This window comes from Triticum aestivum, chromosome 5B (assembly GCF_018294505.1).
Source record: "Triticum aestivum cultivar Chinese Spring chromosome 5B, IWGSC CS RefSeq v2.1, whole genome shotgun sequence".
NCBI classification, from domain to species: domain Eukaryota; kingdom Viridiplantae; phylum Streptophyta; class Magnoliopsida; order Poales; family Poaceae; genus Triticum; species Triticum aestivum.
This window is the reverse complement of record NC_057807.1, coordinates 425,813,059-425,839,310: the sequence shown is the minus strand read 5'-3', so window position 1 is coordinate 425,839,310 and position 26,252 is coordinate 425,813,059.

Below are 26,252 nucleotides of genomic sequence, written 5' to 3'. Positions count from 1 at the left end.
ATGTGGTGCCCCTGGGGGCTGTGATGTAAAACCAGTCCCGTTGCCATAAGCCGAACTCCTCTTGGAAAGTGCCCTCGGGCCAGGGAGCGCCGGCTATCTTGCTTATAATAGCTCCTCCACACTCAGCATGCTGTCCTTTGATCATCTTTGACTCCACCTTGAAGGTTCTAAGACACAATCCGAAGTGAGGAGTGATATGGAGGAAGGCCTCACACACGACAACGAATGATCAAATTTGGAGGATGGACTCCGGAGCTAAGTCGTGAAATTCCAGCCCGTAATAGAACATCATCCCCCTCACGAAGGGATCAATCAGGAAGCCTAGCCCCCGAAGGAACTGAGATGTGAACACCACGCTCTCACCGGGCTGGGGAGAGGGAATGGTCTGCCCTTGAGCAGGCAGCCTATGCGAGATTTCGCCGGTTAGATACCTGGCATCTCTCAGCTTTCGCACGTCTTCTTCCGTAACGGAGGAAGGCACCCACTAGCCTTAAAGGTCGGAGCCGGACATCGTCGAAGGTCCGAAGCGCCTAAAATTAGAGCTTTGAGTGTTGGAACTCGAGGCGAGGGGCGGATTCGATTGGATTGAAAAAGAAAGGAGTCGAGCCTTGGTCTCTTTATAAAGGAGTTGAATACCAAGAGCCCTCCCCGTAAACGTTTGGGACTCGCTTTCAATTAGAGAATCATACCAAAAGGCGCGGTCGGGTTACCCACGCCCGTATTGATGAGAATCCCAGAATAAGGGGACACGATCTCTGCTTTGACAAGACGTGCCAAGGAAACCGCCTCGCTAAACGCGTTGAGGTGGAACAGTAAAACAACTCGAACAAAGGCTTGGCCGTGGTGTGATGTCACGCTGCGGAATACGTCAGCGGATTAGATTTGTGTAGATATTATTCTCTCCACGGTGGTATGTGGAACTTATTTTTGCAGAGCCGGACACTATCCTTGTGTTCAACATCTTCTATGAAGTATTCGGAGGAGGAACCCGCCTTGCAATGCCGAAGACAATTTGCGCGCCGGACTCGTTGTCATTGAAGCCTAGTTCAGGGGCTACTGAGGGAGTCCTGGATTAGGGGGTGTCCGGATGGCCGGACTATGACCTTTGGCCGGACTCCCGGACTATGAAGATACAAGATTGAAAACTCCGTCCCGTGTCCGGATGGGACTTTCCTTGGCGTGGAAGGCAAGCTTGGCGATACGATATGAAGATCTCCTCCCATTTTAACCGACTCTGTGTAACCCTAGCCCTCTCCGGTGTCTATATAAACCAAAGAGTTTTAGTCCGTAGGACGAACAACAATCATACCATAGGCTAGCTTCTAGGGTTTAGCCTCTCTGATCTCGTGGTAGATCAACTCTTGTACTACCCATATCATCAATATTAATCAAGCAGGAGTAGGGTTTTACCTCCACCGAGAGGGCCCGAACCTGGGTAAAAACATCGTGTCCCTTGTCTCCTGTTACCATCCGCCTAGACGCACAGTTCTTGACCCCCTACCCGAGATCCGCCGGTTTTGACACCGACACTCGCTGTACGGGCTCAATCACGCTGGAGGTGGTCTTCAGATCCCTGGACAACTTCCGAAGTGAAGAGTTGATCTTCGATATCGTCCCCTTCCGCAGTGGATATCACGCACTGCTCATACGAACCGCATTCGCTCGATTCAATGCAGTGCCACACTATGCATATCTCAAACCTAAGATGCCCGGACCACGCGGTGTCATAACAGTCAATGGGAACACGGAACACTCCCTCCGTACCGAGGAGCACACCGTTGCCCTCGCAGTAGAAGCATAGAGCAGCCTTTCCAGGCAGAACCTTAATTCGGCGGCCAAGCTCCCGGATACTGTCAAATGAGTCCGGACTACTCTGCAGCAAGACAGTCCATCTCGTCAAGAGCTCGACTAGAAATTCGGCCTCCGTCTCAATCTCGACCAAATAGCAGCGTACGTACCGCGCGTACATAACTACGCACTCAAAATACACTACAAAAAATACACTTCCGTGATGATACGTGTTTGTCATAGTAGGTCGCGTTTTTTGTCATGCATGTACATCCATGACGATTTTATGACAGAATCAAGATAGTCATACCTATGCTGTCGTAGAAGTGTTCCATGACATTACCAAAATTATCATCACGGAAGTGTCCACTTCCATGATGATAAATCGCGCGTCACAGAAGTGCTTTCGTCAAGGGTGACCGACACGTGGCATCCACCGTAACGGAACACCGTTAAGCTATCGGGTCGGGTTTTGGATCCGATAACCCGTTAACAGCCACGACCAATGGAGATTTTCCACGTGTAAAATCATCATTGGCTGGAGGAAACACATGTCGGCTCACCGTTGGGACAGATGTCATCCACTCATTGGACAGAAGACGCCTATGACACGGCGACACGTGGCACGTCCCAATAGAGGCCCATGCCTGTGAAGAGGCCGGCCCGTTTGACTTGGTCAAAAGGTGGCGGGCTGGCCCACGGAAAGCCTGTTAACGGCCTGTTTGCATATAGCCCATTTACAGCCCGCTAACCCAGGGCCCATTACGCCCTATCCAAATTAGGCCCAGTAGCGTCATCTGGGTCGTCCAATATGATTCCAGTCCGTTTTAACTTCCGTCCCATGTGTGGCCCATGACTTCTTTCGGCCCATATGAGGCCCTTTGTAACTCTTGGCCCATTAACGGCCCGTGGTGAAACTGGCCCATAATGAATAGTGTATCACTTTATACCCATTAACGCCCGTTATTCCATTGGGCCGTTTCTAGCCCAAGTTATCTTTCGGCCTTCTCAGGGCCCATTGATTCTTGGGCTCATTTGCAGCATTCGGTTACATACGGACTGTTACTGTCATTTTCTGCTTGTGGGCCAAATTCAGCCCGTCGTTACAGTCGGCCCGTTTGCGGACCGTTAATACGTTGGGCCGTTTTCATGTCAAAAACCCCGTTGGGCTGTTTTCATAGAGTTATCAAATACAGCCTATTAACGGCCCGTTATGGTTCACGAATAGTACGACCCATGATTTGCGAAATGATGATATGCCCCATAGAAGGCCCATGGATCCTACGGCCCGTATGAGGCCCATGAATAGTACGACCTGTAGAAGGCCCATGGATCGTACGGCTCGTAGAAGGCCCGTGGACCCTACGGCCCGTAGAAGGCCCATGAATCCTAAGGCCCGTATAGAAGGCCAATGGATCCTACTGCCCGTATAGAAGGCCAATGGATCCTACGGCCGGAAGAAGGCCCATGGATCATACGTCCTGCAGGAGGCCCATGGTTACAATAGTCTGTGTGTTGCCATGATTATTTTGGCCTAGTTACCAAAAATAGGCTATTGTGGCCACTAGAAAAACATAGAAAAAGAACTGCAGTGACTACAAGCAAACAACTAAACAAGACAATAAGGAAATAAATAAGCAAGCAATTAACGCTAGCCTATTACCGCTATTACACATATTACATCCACTGGGCATCAAAGTTTGCCACTAGTGCAAATATAGGGAACAAAGGAGCATATTACATACACTGGCCGTCAAATTGGCCACCAGTGCAAATAAACCGGCAGCAAAACAAGAGCATAACTGAAACAACTTCAGAAGAGCTCAAGAAACGTTATCTTGGGTATCCACCATGCTGGCAATAACCTTAGCAAGCTTATTAGCTTTGTCCTATTTGGCGCTAAAATCCTCCAACGCTTGCTGTTGCACCAGAAAGTATGCATCTGAATGCTCCAGGGACTTTCGCAGTCCTTCTGCTTCTTGTTGCAGCATAGCTGATCGATGTCTTTCAGCTTGTAGTTGAGACTCAAGAAGCCGAACTGATTCAGACAGTGAGTTTGATTAGCTTGTGTGAGCGATAGTGGCCAGTAACTCGAACACTAAACCAAGACAGGACTTTGGGGTTGTCTCGATGTCTTCAAGATAGTCTTCCTTAGCTGTTTTATCAGCTTTGTTGGAGACCAACAAGGATGTGTCACTATCCTGAACCTTATCTGCATTACTTCCTTTACCATTGCTTAATAAGGCACTCTTCCCCGGTATTCTGTCAGCATTCTAAAAGAAGAAACAAGCAGACACATAACAAGTTTATCATGTACTAGTATATGAAACTCATTTCAGTGAACCAGTTCATTAGTAAGGTGGACAGGATTAAACTACCAAGTCTTCTATTGCCAAGTACTAGTACATAATAAAAGCATCAAACAAACATATATCTATGTCCTATGGTCACTGCATTGTCTTGCCAAATCAAAATAGAGACACGGTTCAAATCATATCAGTTCAAGACAAAGCAGCAGTGAAAGAATACAAAGCGTGGGAAACTACACGGCACAACAAGATTTCAGATGGGTACCACGTGTCTACATGTACAACAACACTATTGGCTCTGTTGTGATGCTAGTAATGTGCATGATATGAAAGTCAACTGTATACACAATTGAAATTGAAATCAACAGAGCTATTGATAAGAGAAAACCTATTAAAGAAACATGCGTGAACATACCTGCTGTGCCATTGGAGTTTCGATTGGATCCTTCAATTTAAAAATAAGTTTGTATGAGTAAATATAGTGATACAAGAGCAAAGCAATCATAGTTAAAAAAAGGCGCGCCTAAGCGAGCGCTTAAGCACGCCTAGGCTCTAGGCGTTGGCAAAACGCATTGCGCATAACTATGCTTAATCTGTGCATAACTGCGCATAAGCATGCGCTTTGGTCAGTAAAGCGCAAGGCGGTGGCAAAACGCACAATTAACGCCTAGCGCTTTTTTGAACTATGATAGCAATGGAATCTTAAATTAGAACAGTTGTTCTTCAGGTTTAGGCACTTGTTCTACATGAACAGAGTATAGTAAGATGCAAGAATATAATACTTAAAAATAGAAAATGAGCTCATCGACCTTACCACATTCTTGGTTCAGGACCAGTACAGAACAAGGTGTTCCCAGTCATCGTCCAGTAAATGTGTCTCAGGAGAACGTAAGGGAATTTGATGAGTTTCTTTGCCGGCGAAGTATGTTTTCTTCAGGTAATTCCGATACTTCCACCAAGCATTCTTGAAGATAGCAGAGGTATTAGCACAGGTTACCTCATCCTGAGTTTCCAAATCAGTCCTTCTCTGTAGAGAAAAATGGGAAAATTTGTTGTATTATAACCATCATGGAAGTAGGATGTATGGGACGAAGCAAAGTAATTGCCATGAATAACATTACTTACACATAACTCCTGGACAAATACCTGCAACTGGCATTTTCCTTCATCTTTATTATAATATTTCCAAGATGGGAAGTTACCCACATACGATTTAACAACATCAAATGTGATAGATGCTAAACTACGACTAGCTGGTTGTGCTTCCTCCACAGGAATAGGCGTACTAACTAGCGGAGTTGGGGTTCGCCGTGATAGTACTGGCCCTTTGGGCACTGGAGCTGCCTTACTAACTGCTCTTGTTTGGGAGCTCTATAGTGGAGATGGTGTTGTGTCAACAGGAACTTGGTTACTATCGGCTGGGGTTGGGGTTAGATTGGGTGAAGCTGGTTCTCTGTCCATCGCAGTAGGGGTACAATCTGCGAGAGGTTGGGTTATGTGTGGTAGGGCTGGTTCTTGTGCATGTACAACCGGGGTGCTATCTCCACCAAGAGGTAGCACTGTTTTATTTGAAGACCGTGTTTTTAGTCCGCTAGATACTGGCATCACCTGCTCCAATTCAAATGGCTGATAAACAGGAAACATAGTTAAATGTACAAACATTGTATGAGAGACAGATGCAATAGATAGTGTGGAAAAAAGAGGGCATGAAATAGTTGACACGTATATTGTTTAACTAAAACGGATAACATGACATAATTTCACATATATGATGGCTATCTAAACTGGATAGCATAGCATAACATAATTCAAAGATATGATGAATAACTAAACAGGATCGCATGACAGAATTCACCTACATGTTATCTAAGTAATCAGGATCGCATCATTTAATTCACATATGTGATTTATATGCTAAAGAGAGGGCATTCGATATGATGTCTGAACTAAGAACATGGTGTTGAATATTGTGTATATGATGTCTAAACTATGCAATGCAAGACACCATATGCATGATATGAGCAGTATAACCGTGCCAAGTTAGAGCATACACCTCAGTGGGGGAATAGGACTGGTCATCTATCTCTGAATCGATCTCTGAGGAGCTATCGGGACCCAACAAGAGATCTGCTTCGACAGGTAGCACTGTCTGCTCTGAAGGCCTTGTTTTCACTCCAGATTTTTCCATCTCCCACCCAAATGGCTGATTCATAGGAAGAGTAGTTTAATGTACAAACATTGTCAACAAATGGAAATGTAATGAAGAAAAGGATGGGCAAGATATCATTCAAATATATGATGCCTGGTTAAACAGGATGGCATTGCACATTTCACATATATTATGGCTAGCTAAAAGACATGAGACTGCATAATTCCCATATATGATATTGAAACTAAACATGTGGCATTACAGAACATGTCCAAACTAAGCAGATGACATATATGATGTCAAAAGTAGGCACTGCAAGGCAACATATGCATGATATGACTAACATCATCATGCCAAGGTAGAGCAAACACCTTGGGGGGTAAATAGGAGTGGTCAGCGGCGTCTGAATCTGCCTCAGAACAGATATCTTCCTCTGGATTACAATCTGGAGAGGGGTGGGTAGGGTTTGCCATTGAACCCGCCATGGAGCAATGTTTGCATGACATTGTATTGCCGCGCAAAACTCTTCTCTTTTTCTCTACATGTTCAGCATGACTGTGTACAATATCTGACATGCATATGAAAAAAATATGGTGAGATCATGTAAGGAGAGCATGCAGAAATTAGAGTGATGGTAACAACCAGTGGATGGATCCAAAAATAATGATAGCAGGCTGATGATTGCTTTAAATTAATAAAAAGACAGATGACGATTGCTTTACTATTTGTTTCCCACCCAAGATGAACAACATAGGCATACCCTAGGTGAACCAGATATTAGACAGACATACTTGTAAGTGCATCTAGTGCCACCCCTAGTTGGTTTTGGAGTATTGACGACAAACCTGGTTGAGGGACTAATGTGTTTGTGAGAATTGCAGGATAACACAGGTAGTAGTCCTGAATTGATTCGGTTTACCTACCGGAGATGACCCCTAAAAATGTGTGAAGACATTGAATACAATGGTGGTCTATGAAGATATTCACATTGAAGACTATGACATGAGAAGACATTGAGTGAAGACTGTGGAGCACGAAGACTTAGTTGTTTTGTTGTTTCCTTTTCTTCTTTGTTGAGTCATAGGAACCACCGCACTGTTAAGTCGGGTCCAAGTGAACAAAGTCAGAGTGACTGATGTGATGCTCAACCAAATCCTATGTCTTCGAGCGAAGACAATGAGAGCAAATCTTATCCAGAGTCGGATAAGTCAGCTTTACTTGTAGCCCAAGTCAAGCTGTCGCGTGTGTTTGAAATTTGACCGTTGCGACACGTGTCAGTTCCTTAGTGACCCAGGGTCATTTCAGAAAAATCAGGTCGGGTTGCCCAGTGGCTATAAATAGCCCACCCCCTACACCATAAATTGGTGGCTGCTCAGAGTTAGATACGGCTTTTGTTGTTTGAGAGCAACCCACGTCCGAAGCCTTTGAGAGAGAGAATCCTTGTGAGGACAAAGCCCAAACCACCCAGAGCCCAGAGAGTGTTTGGCATCACTGAAGTCTTTCTGTCTGTGTGATCTGAAGACTTGTTACACTTGAGGACTGTGAATCCTCCAGCCGGTTAGGCGTCGCGTTCTAAGCATCCAAGAGTCATTGTGGATTGCCGGTGAACGAAGTCTGTGAAGGTTTGGAAGTCTACCTTGAAGACTTACCAGAGTGATTGGGCGGGGACTAGGTGTACTTAGCTCAAGGGGAATAAGGTGAAGACGCGTTCTTCTGAGTTAAATCTCAGCCTCCCTAACCAGACGTACAGTTGTCACAGCAAATGGAACTGGTCGAACAAACCACTGTCTCCCTGAAGCTACTGGTTCTATCTCTCACTTCTCTTTACTTATAGTTTGTCTTCGTGAAGTCATTGCCTGCTTGCATAATCTGTTTGACTTCACTGTTTGACTACTTTTCCTTATTGGCTTCATACTGTCTTCCACCCTCATCCTTACTACCTAGCTGCTAATAGTCTTCATGCTTTCACTTCATTGAATACTTGACTATGGCTTGTCTAGTGTAGTCTACCCTCCGTTGCATACGAGTAGTGTTGTTTCTCCTGTTTGTCTTTGAAACTCCCATGTTTTGAAGACTTTCATAAAAATCGCCTATTCACCCCCCTCTAGTCGATAACTAGCACTTTCAATTGGTATCAGAGCAAGGTACTCCCTTGTTTTGTGTGATTCGGTTTAACCACCTGGAGTTTTAGCTATGTCGACTGCAGGGATAATCAAAGTCTCCGCTTCGTGCCCTGTCTTCAATGGACGAGATTATCCCAAATGGAAAGTAATGATGAAGAAGCGCCTTCTCGCCATGAACAGTGAACTATGGACTTTCACAGAAATTGGTCTCACAGATTTATGCAAGATGGCGAATGCTGATGACATTCGAAAGTACACTCGTCTGGATATCACGGCTAAGGATATTATATGCTCATGTCTGTCCATTGACGAGTTCAGGTGCGTCAAGCATCTTTGTAATGTGAAGCTTATCTGGGACCGGATTTCTGACGTCTATGAAGGTCATCGAACCCGTCAAGATCCATGGTTTTGCGAGTTCAAAGAATCTCTTAAAATGATGTCCTTCGAACCAGATCCATCAGATCAAAACTACTGCCTCATGGCTCGTAGTGTCGAGGTAACCTCTGTTGATTCCGAACCTAGCTACAAAAACTTTCTAAAATTGCAACTAAACAACAGAAAGCTATGGAACATATTCAAAAACTGTTAGACAAAAATGATGACCTGTTGGACGCTGAAATGACTAAGACTCAGTCCTTAATTGAAGACATAAAAAATCTTCATGTTAAGTACCAGGAACTTGAAGGTCGTCATGAAACCCTCTCAACATCTCATGAAAAGCTTTCCTACGATTATCTTCAAAGGAAGCAGGAACTTGAGAAATTGAGATTGGATCATGAAGATCTTCAAAAGGAGAAAACGAGTCACTTCGCGCTCAACAGATCATTCCCTCTTAGGAAGGATTTGAACCACCATGTTTAAAATGCACTGAGCGTGATAATGCTATTTCTGTTGTTGGATGTTCTACAGCCACTGTTGCAATATCTTCAACTGCTGATGTGGTAACTAACCCCTCTACTGAGCATACCACTACTATTGCTGGTGAGAATGCCAGGTTGAAGACACTGCTTGAGACAGGGATGTAAAAAAGCCTCAAAGGGCATCAGACATTATGTGATGTCCTCAAAAAGCAGATTCTGAACCGAAACCCTAGAAAAGAGGGTGTTGGGTTCAAGAGGAAAATGAATGTTGATGGGTCGTACTGGAAGCCTGAGCAGTACCACCAAACCACATGGGTTGCTGCAAAGGAACCTTCAGTTGATCCATCCACCTTATCTGGTTTCACTTGCGCTAACTCTATCATCATTGATGAATCCTTTGATGCAAACTATAAACTGTTTAAGAATCAGAATGGTGAAGTGTTTGCCAGGTATATTGGTACTGACTGCAGGAATGGACCACCTATGAAGAAGATATGGGTACCTAAAAGTGCTCTTGAGAATCTTCCTATGAATGTCATCATGACACCACCTGTGAAGAAGACAAACCCCATACCAAAGGCTTCATATGGTCCTAAGGCTTCATACAGACCGTGGACTCATACGAGTCACCGTAACGTCAATGTTTTGCAGGGAAATCACTCAGACCCATGAATATGAGCGTGTTTCATTGAACCGCTATGTTCATAGAACCAAGAACTTTTCTGCTTATTCACATGAGTATTATTCACCCCCTGCAAGGCTATTTACTAGGGCTCAGAAGCCAAAATTCTCAGATGCTGCACTTAGACTCATTGCTTCTAAGCCACCCCTGAAGATGTGGGTGGTTAAGAAAACTTAACTCTCTTTTGCAGGGAAAGGTCTCCAGCCGGAAATCAAAAGCATCCGAAGCTAATGCTGGAGACCTTAAAAATCTTGTTGGGCACAAGATAAAATGCCCAAATCGTCTTACTATGTATTTCACTTCCAGATTTTCTTGATACTCATCCTGTCTATCCTAACCAAGACCTGAATTTCCATGTTCCACTTGTTCGTCAAATGTTTCTGCTTCACAACTCTCTTGGTGAAGCCTATCCCCCAAACTGCACTGTAGGCTACGACACCTCATGCTTCAGAATGGATTATGGACAGTGGATGCACTAATCACATGACTGGCGATCGAAGTCTTCTGATGGATTCAATGTTGCATCCATCAGACAAGAGCCGCATCACATTTGCTGACACTAGTAAAAGCAAGGTATTGGGTCTAGGTAGAGTTGCTATATCAAGGGATCAGCACATGGATAAAGTGATGCTTGTTGAATCCCTTGGTTTCAACTTAATGTCTGTCTCAATGCTTTGTGACTTAAACATGATTGTGCTATTTGGAAAATATCACTGCCTTGTACTGATGGAATCTGACAAGTCTCTAGTCTTTGAAGGATATCGAAAAGATGATCTGTATATGGTAGATTTCTCAGCAGGTCCACAGATGGCCGTATGTCTTCTAGCAAAAGCTTCGGAATGCTGGCTTTGGCATCGAAGATAGGGCATGCTGGCATGAGGAACTTGCACACTCTCGTGAAAAAGAAGCATGTTGTAGGCATCGAAGGCGTCAAGTTTAAGAAGGATCATTTGTGTGGCGCCTGCGAAGCCGGAAAGATGACAAGAGCCAAGCATCCCTCAAAGACTATCATGACCACATCTCAACCCTTCAAGCTGCTGCACATGGACTTATTTGGCCCTACTCACTATTCCACTCTCAATGCTACTGCTTGCCTCTATGGCTTCATCATTGTTGATGACTACTCTCGATAACTCTAACTTCCTATTTACCCCCGTCCGACTATCGTCAACTAGCACCACATCATCCGCAAAGAGCATAAACCATGGGATATCCCCTTGTATACCCCTTGTGACCTCATCCATCACCAATGCAAAAAGATAAGGGCTCCAAGCTGACCACTGATGCAGTCCTATCTTAATCGGGAAGTCATCGGTGTCGACATCACTTGTTCGAACACTTGTCACAACATTATTGTACATGTCCTTGATGAGGGTAATGTACTTTGCTGGGACTTTGTGTTTCTCCAACGCCCACCACATGACATTCCGCGGTATCTTATCATAGGCCTTCTCCAAGTCAATGAACACCATATGCAAGTCCTTCTTTTACTCCCTATATCTCTCCATAAGTTGTCGTACCAAGAAAATGGCTTCCATGGTCGACCTCCCAGGCATGAAACCAAACTGATTTTTGGTCGCGCTTGTCATTCTTATTAAGCGGTGCTCAATGACTCTCTCCCATAGCTTCATTGTATGGCTCATCGGCTTAATTCCACGGTAATTAGTACAATTCTGAACATCCCCCTTGTTCTTGAAGATTGGTACTAATATACTCCGTCTCCATTCTTCTGGCATCTTGTTTGCCCGAAAAATGAGGTTGAAAAGCTTGGTTAGCCATACTATCGCTATGTCCCCGAGACCTTTCCACACCTCAATGGGGATACAATCAGGGCCCATCGCCTTGCCTCCTTTCATCCTTTTTAAAGCCTCCTTCACTTCAGACTCCTGGATGCGCCGCACAAAATGCATGCTGGTCTCATCAAAGGAGTCGTCCAGTTCAATGGTAGAACTCTCATTCTCCCCATTGAACAGCTTGTCAAAGTACTCCCGCCATCTATGCTTAATCTCTTCGTCCTTCACCAAGAGTTGGCCTGCTCCGTCCTTGATGCATTTGACTTGGCCAATATCCCTCGTCTTCCTCTCCCGGATCTTAGCCATCTTATAGATGATCCTTTCACCTTCCTTCATGCCTAACCATTGGTAGAGGTCCTCATATGCCCGACCCCTTGCTTCACCAACAGCTTGCTTTGCGGCCTTCTTCGCCATCTTGTACTTCTCTATGTTGTCTGCACTCCTATCTAGGTATAGGCGTCTGAAGCAATCTTTCTTCTCTTTAATCGCCTTCTGGACATCATCATTCCACCACTAGGTATCCTTATCTTCGCTTCTCCTTCCCCTGGACACAATAAATTTTTCAAGTTAGCACAACTAGTCTAATCCGAGAGCACAGCCAAAGATTTGGTCGGGTTCTTCCTCCTTTTGCCAACACGTGGGACATCCAGCATCCAGGTCGTGTCATGAAAGAAAATAGAGTGGTAGTTGAAGCCATGTGATGTGCATCTTGGGTTAAACTGTAAATAGAATCTTACTACTCTTGAGTAACTCAAAAAGCAGCCATCGAAGATCTTTACTGGATTTGTTTTTCATCACCAGCACGTCGAGGTGAAAGATATGCAGGTTCAGTGGGTCCTCTTGCGTTTTCACTGACATGTGGGACCGCATGTGAGCAAATAGACGATGGGCTCCACGCGTCCGCTGGCTGGATGAGAAGAGAGATAGAGGAGGGCTGAGCACGGACTCCAGGAAATTTGTTCTACATAACCAGCACCTTGATATTCGCGTGTGGTTGTTTCTAGAATAAAAAAAGGAGGTACCCCTACTTATGTTACTCCCACTATGCCTAGCCTAAGGTTAGTAGGTGACCTTGTGCTTGGCTCTTCGCCTCTTCCGAAAGTCGATGGTTCTACAATAGTGCTTCTGGCAATCTGACACCAAATGAACTGCTGCACGTCCACCGCTTGTAAGCAAAAGTATCTCATCGTGCTACGAGCCACCACGCACGCGTTGGCGAGGGAGAAGGTGTAATCAAGCTTCTCATCATTCTGCGAGTTGACGGGACACATCAAAGTTATTTACTAGTAGTACGTACTCTCTCCAAAAAAGGGCTAACCATGTCATTGCTACCATCCCGTGCTCCTTCGTTGAGTACATGCACTATTCACGTGCCATCGAGGAGAAAAAATATTGCGTAGGTGCCATCAAAGTGCATGACTCACTTACGAAAAAGGGTTTCGCTTTTCCCCCTGCACGACTCACTTACGCACTGCTTATCTGATTATCTCCATTTTCTTGCATGACACGTGCACCTTGATGCTAGATGTCTCGCGTGTTGGGAAAAGGATGAACAAAGCTCACGTAAAAGAAAAGAGTTGAAGAGCATAGATTCCCGACGACCGAGAAGGAGCAAGGAACCTTGCGCGTTTTCCCCTGTTTTTTGCCACCTGCCCACCTATAAACAAATAAAAGAACATGAACTTTTCGCTAACCACTAGAAATGGTACATCAGGATGCTAAGTTGAAGATGTTTTATACTCCCTCCATTCCCAAATATAAGTCTTTTTAGGGATTTCAATAAGGGACTACATATGAAACAAAATGAGTGAATCTACACTCTAAAATATGTCTACATACATCCATATGTTGTAGTCTATTTGAAATGGCTAGAAAGACTTATATTTAGGAACGGAGGGAGTAGTTTATATTGAATTATTGATAACCACGCAACAAGCCACACATGTACAGGACACATGCAGCCACGCATGTACACAAGCCAACGCACTAACTCCATCCGATCCAACTCATGCACATACGAGCACAGCATGGAGCACACAACGCACGTACACAAGACATGCATGCACACACGCTCGGCCGCAGAATGCACGTGAATAACACATGCATGCGCACACACTCGGCTGCATGGAGGGGTGCGCCATCCGCGGCGGCGTCTGGTCGTCGTGCTATGGCGAAGCTCGCGCGCAACGGCACATACGCATCTCTTGCAGCACCTCTTTGCCGTTGTTGCTCAACTACTAGTCAGAGACAAAGACGACCGCAGCTTCGGCCTTAGAGCTAGCACCGATGGAAAAACACGCACGCTGCATGCACACGAGCACATACGGAGTGCCCACGACGTGGTGGTGGTGCGTCCCCAGTCGCCTCTACTCCTTCTACGCATGTTGTCTATCAAGGCGGCTGCATGCTAATGATGATGTGGGTGAGATATTCTAGGACTCAGATGATGACGATGAAAATTATGAGACACAAGGTGACGTACACTATCAAGGTCCACGGTCAAGGGGGTGCTAGTAAGTGCTTAGATGTGCTTAGAGCAAGTACAATAGAGCTGAGTCAGCGGGCTATAAGGAATAAACTAGTATATTTCTGCTTAGTTGGAGGAAAGAGAAGAGGAGAGAGAAGGGTAAGCGGGCTCTTCGTGAAGACCCAGCTCTAGCACGTGCTCCTAGGCACTTTGTGAGAATGAAAGGTGGGCCACATAATAAAAAAAGTAGTGCTCCCTCCATCTAGGTGTGTAAGTCATCTTACAAAAACCAAATAATCCCAAAACACTTACGCGTGGTGCATTAAATTCTACCTCCTTTCTTGTTTCTTGACGTATCAACCAATAAGAGATGTGGGGTGTGCATGCTTTTAATGACTTGAGACTACCAAACACGACATGCAGTGGCTAGTTCATTGCATGCAATGCTATTAATTAGCAAATGAACATTAAGTTCTCTCGTTTTCCCCTCCTCCTTGGTCACGGTGCACAACTTAAGACGACTTACTCACCTAGACGGAGGGAGTACACTCTTTTGATCTACTATTGTACATGTTGACTATAAGATGGGTTGTAGATGACATGGCACTGGCTTATAGCCAGCAGCTGGCTATACTATTAACCATGCTCTTTAGATGAGGTGCTAAGTGCATTAAATGGCTTAGTAACTCAAGTCTTCAATGCATAGGTGCTTAGTTTATTGGTGCCACATCATATTTTATGCCTACGTGGCAGGCTTAGCAGCTATACATGGTGGAGCACTGGGAGAGGCCAAGGCTGGTCATAGTGGGGAGTAACTTATACTGTAACATTTTACTATGTTACTCTAAACATCTCTATAAACCGGAAAGGAGGGAGTAGTAACATAACTAGTAACATATGCAGAGTATGGGAGCACATGATATTTCCCCGACCGTGCGAGGTTCACTAAAATTGCCCCACTGCGGGAGTTTACAAGAAGTATTAAAATCCTCTGAGTCCATGGTATATGATTTATCATAAAGATCAAATAGAACAGTGTGAGAATTGCATGAGGATGTAAAGTTGAACCTTCTCACAAAGGAATTAGTTAGGTAATAGTATTGGGGGCACTTATCTGACACAAAGCCCTCAAGTTCAGCATTACGCACATACGCATCAAATTCCTCCTTAATGCCTGCTTGAACCATAAAATCTTCTGATGGCCATTCACAAGGCCGCACTTGAGCTTCCCTCGGTGGTTCATCGTCTGGCTCACGTATCGCGAGCCTTGGTCCTTGCTTCCTTGAGGAACCACCTTGGTATATTTTCCTATGCATTTTTCTTTCTCTGAAAAATTTCTGAAATTTTTAGTGACTCAAATTAACAGTGAACCAAACTCAACAAGATTGATAGCAACTACTCCCACAAATGCCTAGAAAATAAATCATGCATTGAAACTACTTTTGACCATATAAATTGGACATGCAAGCTCAAGAACAGGGTCACCTTAGCAGCAGAAATTTGCAATAAATAAAGCACTAGAACAAAAACTAATGGGACCATTGGAGGAGTTACATACCAAAGAACAATCTCCCAAAACAGTTTCATGAATGAAGCTTTGAGTAAGGAGATCGAAAATCACAGCAAAACAAGCTAGAACACGAGTTTGAGCTGTGTGGTGATTTTTTCTGGAGGAAGACGAAGTGTGTGGATGCTGGAATAAGTGGAGGGGCCACATGGGGCCCACGAGGCAGGGGTGTGCCCAGGGGGGAGGCGCGCTCTGGACCCTCGTGGCCAGGTGGTGTGGCCCCCTGATGTGTTCTTAGTGCCTAATATTCTTAAATATTCAACAAAAATCATATTTCATTTTCAGGACATTTGGAGAACTTCTATTTTTGGGGTATTTTTTATTGCAAGGATAAATCAAAAAACAGACCGAAAAATACTATTTTTGCTTTACTTAATCTAAATAACAGAAAGTAAAAGGAGGGTACATAAAGTTGTGCTTTCTTACTTCATCCATCTCATGCTCATCAAAAGGAATCCACTAATAAGGTTGATCAAGTCTTGTTAACAAACTCATTCCTAATCGCATGAAACCGGAGAATCTTCGAATAGCACTAAGTTACCTCAACAGGGATATGCATGTCCCCAAGAATAAGAATATCATATTTCTTCTTGACAGTAGGAAGAGGAAATTCAAAACCTCCAATAGTAATCATTGAAAATTTTCCAATACAATTGATACTGTGGACTTGAGGTTGTTTCCTCGAAAATTGTACCGTATGCTCATTACCATTAACATGAAAAGTGACATTACCTTTGTTGCAATCAATAACAGCCCCTGCAGTATTCAAAAAGGGTCTACCAAGGATAATTGACATACTATCGTCCTCGGGAATATCAAGAATAACAAAGTTCGTTAAAATAGTAACATTTGCAACCACAACAGGCACATACTCACAAATACCGACAGGTATAGCAGTTGATTTATCGGCCATTTGCAAAGATATTTCAGTAGGTGTCAACTTATTCAAATCAAGTCTACGATATAAGGAGAGAGGCATAACACTAACACCGGCTCCAAGATCACATAAAGCAGTTTTAACATAGTTTCTTTTAATGGAGCATGGTATAGTCGGTACTCCTCGATCTCCTACTTTGGTATTACACCCTTAAAAGTATAATTAGCAAGCATGGTGGAAATTTCAGCTTCCGGTATCTTTCTTTTATCTGTAACAATATCTTTCATGTACTTAGCATAAGGATTCATTTTAAGCATATCAGTCAAACGCATACGCAAAAAGATAGGTCTAATCATTTCAGCAAAGTGCTCAAAATCCTCATCGTCCTTTTTCTTGGATGGTTTAGGAGGAAAAGTCATGGTTTTCTGAACCCATGGTTCTCTTTCTTTACCGTGCTTCCTAGAAACGAAGTCTCTCTTATCATAACGTTGATTCTTTGATTGTGGGTTATCAAGATCAACAGTAGGTTCAACCTCTACATCATTATTATTGCTAGGTTGAGTATCAACATGAACATCGTCATTAACATCATCACCGGGTTCATGTTCATTACCAGATTGTGTTTCAGCATCAGAAATATAAATATCATTGGGATTCTCAGGTGTGTCAACAACAAGTTCACTAGAAGCATGCAAAGTCCTATCATTTTTCTTCTTCTTCTTTTTAGAAGGACTAGGTGCATCAACATTATTTCTCTGAGAATCTTGCTCAATTCTCTTAGGGTGGCCCTCAGAATACAAAGGTTCCTGAGTCATTCTACCACCTGTAGTCACAACTCTAACGGCATTATTATTTTTCTTATTATTTATTTCATTGAGCAAATCATTTTGTGCTTGAAGCACTTGTTCTGCTTGAGTGGCAACCATGGAAGCATGTTTACTAATAAGTTTAAGTTCACCTTTAACTCTAGACATATAATCACTCAAGTGTTCAATCATATAAGCATTGCGTTTCAATTGTCTACCAACATAAGCATTGAAGTTTTCTTGTTTAACAATAAAATTATCAAACTCATCCAAGCATTGACTAGCAAATTTATAACGAGGAATATCACCTTCATCAAATCTATAGAGAGAATTTACCTTTACTACCCGTGTCGGGTTATCAAGACCATGTATTTCTTCAATAGGCGGTAAATTCTTAACATCTTCAACTTTAATACCCTTTTCTTTCATAGATTTATTTGCCTCTTGCATATCTTCAGGACTGAGAAATCGAATACCCCTTTTCTTCGGAGTTGGCTTAGGAGTTGGTTCAAGAAGTGTCCAATTGTTTTCATTAGTCAACATATTATTCAATAACAATTCAGCTTGATCAATAGTTTTTCCCTGAAAACACAACCAACACAACTATCCAGGTGGTCCCTGGAAGCATCGGTTAGTCCATTATAAAAGATATCCAGTATTTCATTCTTCTTGAAAGGATGATCAGGCAAGGCATTAAGTAATTGGAGAAGCCTCCCCCAAGCTTGTGGGAGACTCTCTTCTTCAATTTGCACAAAATTATATATTTCCCTTAAAGCAGCTTCTTTCTTATGAGCGGGGAAATATTTAGCAGAAAAGTAATAAATCATATCCTGGGGACTACGCACACAACCAGGATCAAGAGAATTATACCATATTTTAGCATCACCCTTTAATGAGAATGGAAATAACTTAAGAATATAGTAGTAACGAATTTTTTCCTCGTGAGTGAATAGGGTGGCTATATCATTCAATTTAGTAAGATGTGCCGCAACAGTTTCAGATTCATAGCCATAAAAAGGATCAGATTCAACCAAAGTAATTATCTCAGGATCGACAGAGAAATCATGATCCTTATCAGTAATACAGATAGGTGAAGTAGCAAAAGCAGGGCCATATTTCATTCTAGCATTCAGAGACTTTTCTTTCAGCTTAGCTAATAATTTCTTAAGATCAGATCTATCATTGCAAGCAAGAAAATCTCTAGCATTTTCTTCATCCATAACATAACCCTCAGGCACAACAGGCAATTCATATCTAGGGGGAGAATCTTCATCATCACTTTCATCAGTATTATCAGTTTCAATAATTTCATTCTCTCTAGACCTAGCAAGTTGTTCATCAAGAAATTCACCTAATGGCACAGTATTATCAAGCATAGAAGTAGTTTCATCATAAGCATCACGCATAGCAGAAGTGGCATCATCAATAACATGCGATATATCAGAATTAATAGCAGAAGCAGGTTTAGGTGTCGCAAGTTTACTCAAAACAGAAGGAGAATCAAGTGCAGAGCTAGATGGCAGTTCCTTACCTCCCCTCATAGTTGAGGGATAAATCTTGGTTTTCTCGTCTTTAAAGCTCCTTATAGTGATCAGAAGATATAAATCTCAAGTGACTCAAAGAATAGAGCTATGCTCCCTGCAACGGCACCAGAAAATAGTTTCGATAGCCCACAAGTATAGGGGATCGCAACAGTTTTTGAGGGTAGAGTATTCAACCCAAATCTATTGATTCGACACAAGGAGGGCCAAAGAATATTCTCAAGTATTAGCAGTTGAGTTTTCAATTCAACCACACCTGGAAAACTTAATATCTGCAGCAAAGTATTTAGTAGCAAAGTAATATGGAAGTAACGGTAACAGTGGCAAAAATAATAGTAGCAGTTTTGTAGTAATTGTAACAGTGGCAACAGTAAAGTAACTAAGCAAAGATAAATATGTGAAAAGCTCATAGGCATTGGATCAATGATGGATAATTATGTTGGATGTGATTCCTCATGCAACAGTTATAACATAGGGTGACACAGAACTAGCTCCAGTTCATCAATGTAAGGTAGGCATGTATTCCGAATATAGTCATACGTGCTTATGGAAAAGAACTTGCATGAGATCTTTTGTCCTACCCTCCCATGGCAGCGGGGAAACTAAGGGATATTAACGCCTCATTTTAATAGAGTACCGGACCAAAGCATTAACACTTAGTGAATACATGAACTCCTCAAACTACGGTCATCACCAGTAGTGGTCCCGATTATTGTCACTTCGGGGTTGCCGGATCATAACACATAGTAGGTGACTATTGACTTGCACGATAGAATCAAGAACTCACATATATTCATGAACACATAAAAGGTTCTGGTCTGAAATCATGGCACTCGGGCCCTAGTGACAAGCATTAAGCATAGCAAAGTCATAGCAAAATCAATCTTAGAATATAATGGATAATAGGGATCAAACCCTAACAAAACTAACTCGATTACATGGTAAATCTCATCCAACCCATCACCATCCAGCAAGCCTATGATGGAATTACTCACGCACAGTGGTGAGCATCATGAAATTAGTGATGGAGGATGGTTGATGATGACGACGGCGATGGATTCCCCTCTCTGGAGCCCCAAACGGACTCCAGATCAGCCCTCCCAAGATAGATTAGGGTTGGCGGTGGCTCCGTATCATAAAATGCGATGAATCCTTCTCTCTGATTTTTTTTTCTCCCCGAACATGAATATATGGAGTTGGAATTGAGGTCGGTGGAGCCTCAGGGGGTCCACGAGACAAGGGGGCGTGCCCAGGGGGGCAGGCGCGCCCCCACCCTCATGGACAGGGTGTGGGCCCCCTGGTCTTGATTCTTTTGCCAGTATTTTTTATTAATTTCGAAAATATTCTCCGTGAAGTTTCAGGTCATTCCGAGAACTTTTATTTCTACACAAAAATAACACCATGGCAATTCTGCGGAAAACAGCATCAGTCCAGGTTAGTTACATTCAAATCATGCAAGTTAGAGTCCAAAACAAGGGCAAAAGTGTTTGGAAAAGTAGATACGATGGAGATGTATCACTCCCCCTAGTCTTGGCAGGTTAAACAGTCCTATTGTTTATCGCACTATTTGTACAAATATGCTTTGAGTATTAATCAAATTACAATAAAAACAGTTTGCGGCCCAATTTATGTGGCATTAACCTGCTATTTCATTTTATTTCATTATTCTTATCGATTGCACCCGTACACTCTGGTACGCCTTAATTCGTAGGGGCTTCATTATGCCCCATAATACGGCAACAAAGTCCAAACACTTTTACAGTATAGTTCGGCACCCTGAATTGTAGCATTATATGCATCGGCTCTGAATCATGTATTTGGTCAATAGTTGGTTTGCCCGGATCCTGTGCTTACTACCTTACATTCCGCTATACCGGCTAGGGTAGTAAAGGGAGAACTACTGCGATTGTGTCCTGGTTTATCCGGATGAGTACCTCAGTAGAGAAAGCCGAAAACTGACTGTCATGATGTGGCGTGAGCCGGTCAGCTGTTCGAGAGGTTACAAATCTTTAGCGATTTTTTCCGCATTATGCGATGGATCGGTTTTTATCCGATCAGGTGTTTAAAGTACCCCAAGTTCGGACTTACGAATACTAGGGGCTGCGCCTAAATTTTTATTTGTCAAACTCCTATGGCTAAGTGAGGGTGGTAAGCCACATAGTCCGATTGTCTGGTTTGTTACGCTAAACACCTCCTTCAAGGACCAAACCTTTGGATAAAGAGTGTTTAGATTCATCCCGAACACCCCCGTACTACCTACATGGGGGCTGAAGCCGACGACTGGCCAACTCTCAGATTTAACAAAACGGCCGCACAGGAGGTAAAATTTTAAATAGCAGGCATTATATTACATAATGGCTCTGTTTCATAATACAAGAAGGGACAATACGAATGACTTCATTCAAAGATAATGTCTTTTGAACACTGCCCCTCTACAATGCGGGATCCCTTTAGGACATCTTCAAAATACCGCTCGGGTGTGCGGTGCTCCTTGCCCTCGGGCGGTCCCTCGGTCACAAGCTTCACGGCGTCCATCTTCGCCCACTGTATCTTGACTCGGGCGAAGGCCATTCGCGCGCCTTCGATGCAGACCGACCGCTTGATGGCATCAAGCCGAGGGCAAGCATTGACCAGCCGCTTCACGAGACCGAAGTAGTTGTTGGGTATGGCTTCGGCAGGCCATAGCCGGATTATTAAATCCTTCATGGCTAGTTTGGCCACCCTATGAAGTTCGACCAGCTATTTTAGCTGATCGCTAAAGGGCACCAGATATTCTGGCGCAAGGTATTGCAACCAAAAGAGCTTCTCCATGGAGCTCCCCTCTTCGTCTCGGAAGAACTTAGCAGCATCTAAAATGCTACGCGGCAGATCCGCAAACGCCCCTGGAGAACTCCAAATTCGGGTCAGTAAGAGGAACCTTTTCTTCACATATTTGCTCTGCATAATAAAGGCCTTACCCGCCGCAATTTTTCTGGCCTCCTGGACTTCCTGGAGGGCGCCCTGGGCTTCAACCCAGGCATCGTGTGCGCTTTGGCAGGCCTTGGCAAGTTCGGACTCTTGATCCGCAATGCTACGCTCCAAGGACTCACATTTCTTCATGACATCTTGGGGCTCCTGCTGGACCTCACCAACCCTGGCCTCATGCTTTTCATGGGCGGCTTGTTCCTTGGCCGCTCTCTCCTCAGCCTCGTCCAGCGCCTTCTTGAGGGTCTCCACCTCGGTCGCCGCTCCTAATAAATATCATGGCACTTTAGTCAGCACAAATCATTCATCTTTCCTGAATATAGACAAGGTTATTGCATACCTTGATTGTCTTCTAGCTGTTTCTTCACACAGTCGAGCTCTTCCTTGGTCCGCTCCAGACTCTGCTTTAGTCTAGAGACCTCAGCAGCATGAGAGGTTGCAGATAGCAACGATGCTTGCTTATTCATATAGACATTTCAAGTTAGTCTCCCGTGAAAATTATTTGATCCTCTGTTCGGCTTTTCTTTCTGAACACCGGACAGAGTCTCAGGGGCTACTGTCTATATTATGACATTCTTTTTATATAATTGTGTCACTCACCTCAAAACCTGTTAGAAGGCTGGTACAGGCCTCGGTCAATCCGCTCTTAACAGACTGCACCTTCTCAACCACCATACCCATAAGGATACGGTGTTCTGCAACAATGGAAGCGCCTTTCAGCGCTTCCAGCAAATTATCGGGCGCCTCTGGCTGGATAGAGGTCACCGGCAGAATTAGCGCACCTTCTCCTTTTGAAGGAGGCTGTTTGGCGGGTTCCGGAGCCGCATAGGTCTCTGGGACCGTATTCGGCTGGGGACCGAACTGAATATGCCCCCCATCGCCGGTCCACATGGGGATTTGCTCTCCCATGTGTCCGACGGTTGAGGTTTCACCCTTCGGCGCCGCCTTGACGGCCTCCTAAGTCTTTCCCTGGCCTGGGATCCTTTGGGACAACACCTCATGTCATCCATGTCCTTGGGAGAGGAGGCCGTCGGAAGGGACCCGTTGTCCATCGCCTTTGGGTCCAGCGAATCCCCCGAAGATGAGGATCGCTCGAGGGCGGACCGAGCCGGACTGCAAATGCATGATTCAACATGTTAAGACTATGAAGTAGAGAGGCCGGATATATGAATGCGTCCGGGTTTTTGAGTACTCACGATTCGGCCAGGGGCTTGTCTCGGGGGTGCCGCTCTGGGCTGCTGTCGATGTCCCATGTGGAGTTATCCGCGAGGGAACCTTTCCCACTCTTGGACGCCTCTACCTCCAGATTTTTGGAGGTCGCCCTCTTCTTCCTTCCCCCCTCAGGGGGAGAGTTGCTTTCCTCCTCCTCTTCGTCCTCGGCGGTGGAGGAGTGAGTCTTGGTGTCTTCGGACGTCATGTCCGAAGCACCCTTGCGACGGAGGCCACCTCTGGTCCCCTTGGCCTTCTTCTCCGGCGCTTGATAGAGCACCGGAACCAGCATCTTCGTCATGGAATTGTTGGGTCTTCGGGCAGCGGAGCCGGACAGTAAATCCGCTCCACCTTCTTTGTCCAGCTCTGAGAGAATCAGTAGGGAGGCTTAGGCGTCTTCCTCGAGTATGCAAGTAAAGGATACACCTTGAAAACATGAAAAAACTTACCGGACTAGCGGGATGGGCCAAGTCGTGCCCACGGTCCTCGATTGTATCCGGCCACGCCTTGCTGGACTTGAAAAGCACCTTCCAGATGTCTTCGTGCATAGTGCCGAAGAACTGCAGCAAGGTCTAGTGCTTGGCCGGATCATACTCCCACAAATGGCACATCTGGCTTTGGCACAGAAGGATCCGGCGAACAAGCATCACCTAGATCACATTGACGAGCATGATATTCTTGTCTATCATGCTCCTGATGCGCATCTGAAGCGCTGTCAGCTCGTCTGACGAAGACCAGTCCAGACCCTTCTCTGGCCAGGAGGTGAGCCGCATCGGGGCTCCGGACCGGAATTCGGGAGCCGCGGCCCAGGTGGTGCCGCGCGGCTCTGTGATATAGAACCACGATCGCTGCCACCCTTTGATGGTCTCTACAAAGGAGCCTTCGGGCCATGTGATGTTGGGCATCTTGCTCACCATGGCGCCTCCGCACTCTGCGTGTTGGCCACCCACCACCTTCGGCTTCACATTGAAGATCTTCAATCACAATCCTAAGTGGGGTGGGATGCGGAGAAAAGCCTCGCACACGACAATAAATGCCGAGATGTTGAGGAAAGAATTTGGGGCTAGATCATGGAAATCTAGCCTGTAGTAAAACATGAGTCCGTGGACGAATTGGTGGAGAGGAAATCCCAGCCCGTGGACGAAGTGGGGGATGAACACCACCCTCTCATGGGGCTCCGGAGTGGGGATGATCTGCCCCTCGGTCGGGAGCCGGTGGGTGATTTCTTTGGCCAAATACCCAGCCTCCCGAAGCTTCGTAATGTCATTCTCCTTGACAGAGGAGGCTATCCACTTGCCCTGCGCTCCGGATCAGGACATGATTGGAGTGCTTTCTTGGGGCAGAAAAGATGAGAACTTGGGTGCTGGAGCTCGAGAATGGGGAAGCCAGGGAGAGAAGGCGTGGGTGAAAGGGGTGAATCCTTATCTCTTTATAAAGGCAGTGAATATCAAGCGCCTCCCACTCGCCCTAAAAACTTTCTTATTCCCAAGGGCCGCGCAGATGATACGGCAGGATTACCCACGCCCGTATTGATGAGAATCCCGTAATAAGGGGACATGATCTCTGCTTTGACAAGACGTGCCAATGAAACCGCATCTCGAAATATGGAGCGACAGGCTAAAAACGGTTCGAAACAATGGTCGGGCAGCGACGTGATGTCACGCTACAAAAGATTGTCAACAGATGGGACTCGTGAAATATTATACTCTCTACGGTTGTGTGTGGAATTTGTTTTGCAGAGCCGGACACGATTCTTGTGTTCAAAGACTATTTTGGAGTATTCGGAGAAGGAACCCGCCTTGCAATGTCTAAGACAATCTGCGCGCTGGACACCTCGTCATTGAAGCCTGTTCAGGGGCTACTGAGGGAGTCCTGGATTAAGGGGTCCTCGGACAGCCGGACTATGTAATGTGGGCCGGACTATTGGGTCGTGAAGATACAAGACAGAAGACTCTCTCCCATGTCCGGATGGGACTCTCCTTGGCATGGACGGCAAGCTTGGCGACCAGAAATGAAGATTCCTTTCTTTGTAACCGACTTTCTACAACCCTAGTCCCCTCTGGTGCCTATATAAACCGGAGTGCTTAGTATGTAGAGGCAATCATAATCAGATAGACTGGACTTTCCAGGGTTTTAGCCATTACGATCTCGTGGTAGATCAACTCTTGTAATACTCATATTCATCAAGATCAATCAAGCAGGAAGTAGGGTATTACCTCCATCAGAGAGGGCCTGAACCTGGGTAAACATCGTGTCCCCCGCCTCCTATTACCATCGACCTTAGATGCACAGTTTGGGACCCCCTACCCGGATCCGCCGGTTTTGACACCGACAACCGCGGCTACGGGAGGGAGTAGTGGCGGCGGCGTAGGGTTTGGGTGGAGGCGGCGGCTACGGGAGGAAGTAGCGGCGGTGGCATAGGGTTTGGGAGAAGGCAACAGTGGCTACAAAGGGAGTAGTGGCGGCGACGTTAGGGTTTGGGAGGAGGCAGCGGCGGCAGCAGGGAGGAGCGACGGCTGCGTGGAGCGAAAGTGAGGGAGATCGCGATGAAAACTGATACCATGTAGAAAACATGTGGGATGCAACTAAATTTTATTCCTCGGAGTTGGTCACAATATATACACAGGATGTCTTGCATGACAAGCCAACTAATCCTACCATATCTCTAAAAGTCAACTATACAAGGCTAGAGACTATAGAAAGATTAATTGTATGAAAATACATATATGTCACGTTCAACACTACCAGTCGCGGAAGCCACCTCAACATCCATCCCTGATTGCGATGTCCTATCGGCAACGCAGACATTCAACATCCTCTTCTGCCTTGCGCTTTCTTGCCTTGGCCTTGAGGTAGAGCTTGCGGTGAGTCCTTGGCTGAAAAGCTCATGAATGATCCGACACCGATGGCTGACATTGATCTCTTGGCCTTCCACGAGCACTAGGTGACGAAGACGTGCGGCGGCGTCACCTATGTTCCTATGAACGTTGTCAATCAACACACCCAGCTTGGTTACGCTTCGGTAAGGCATTGTGGTACCCGATGAGGACGACGACCTGATGTCACCGAGATAGTACTCAAGGCGGGTGCACGACGGCGGAGGGGACGGCGCCCACT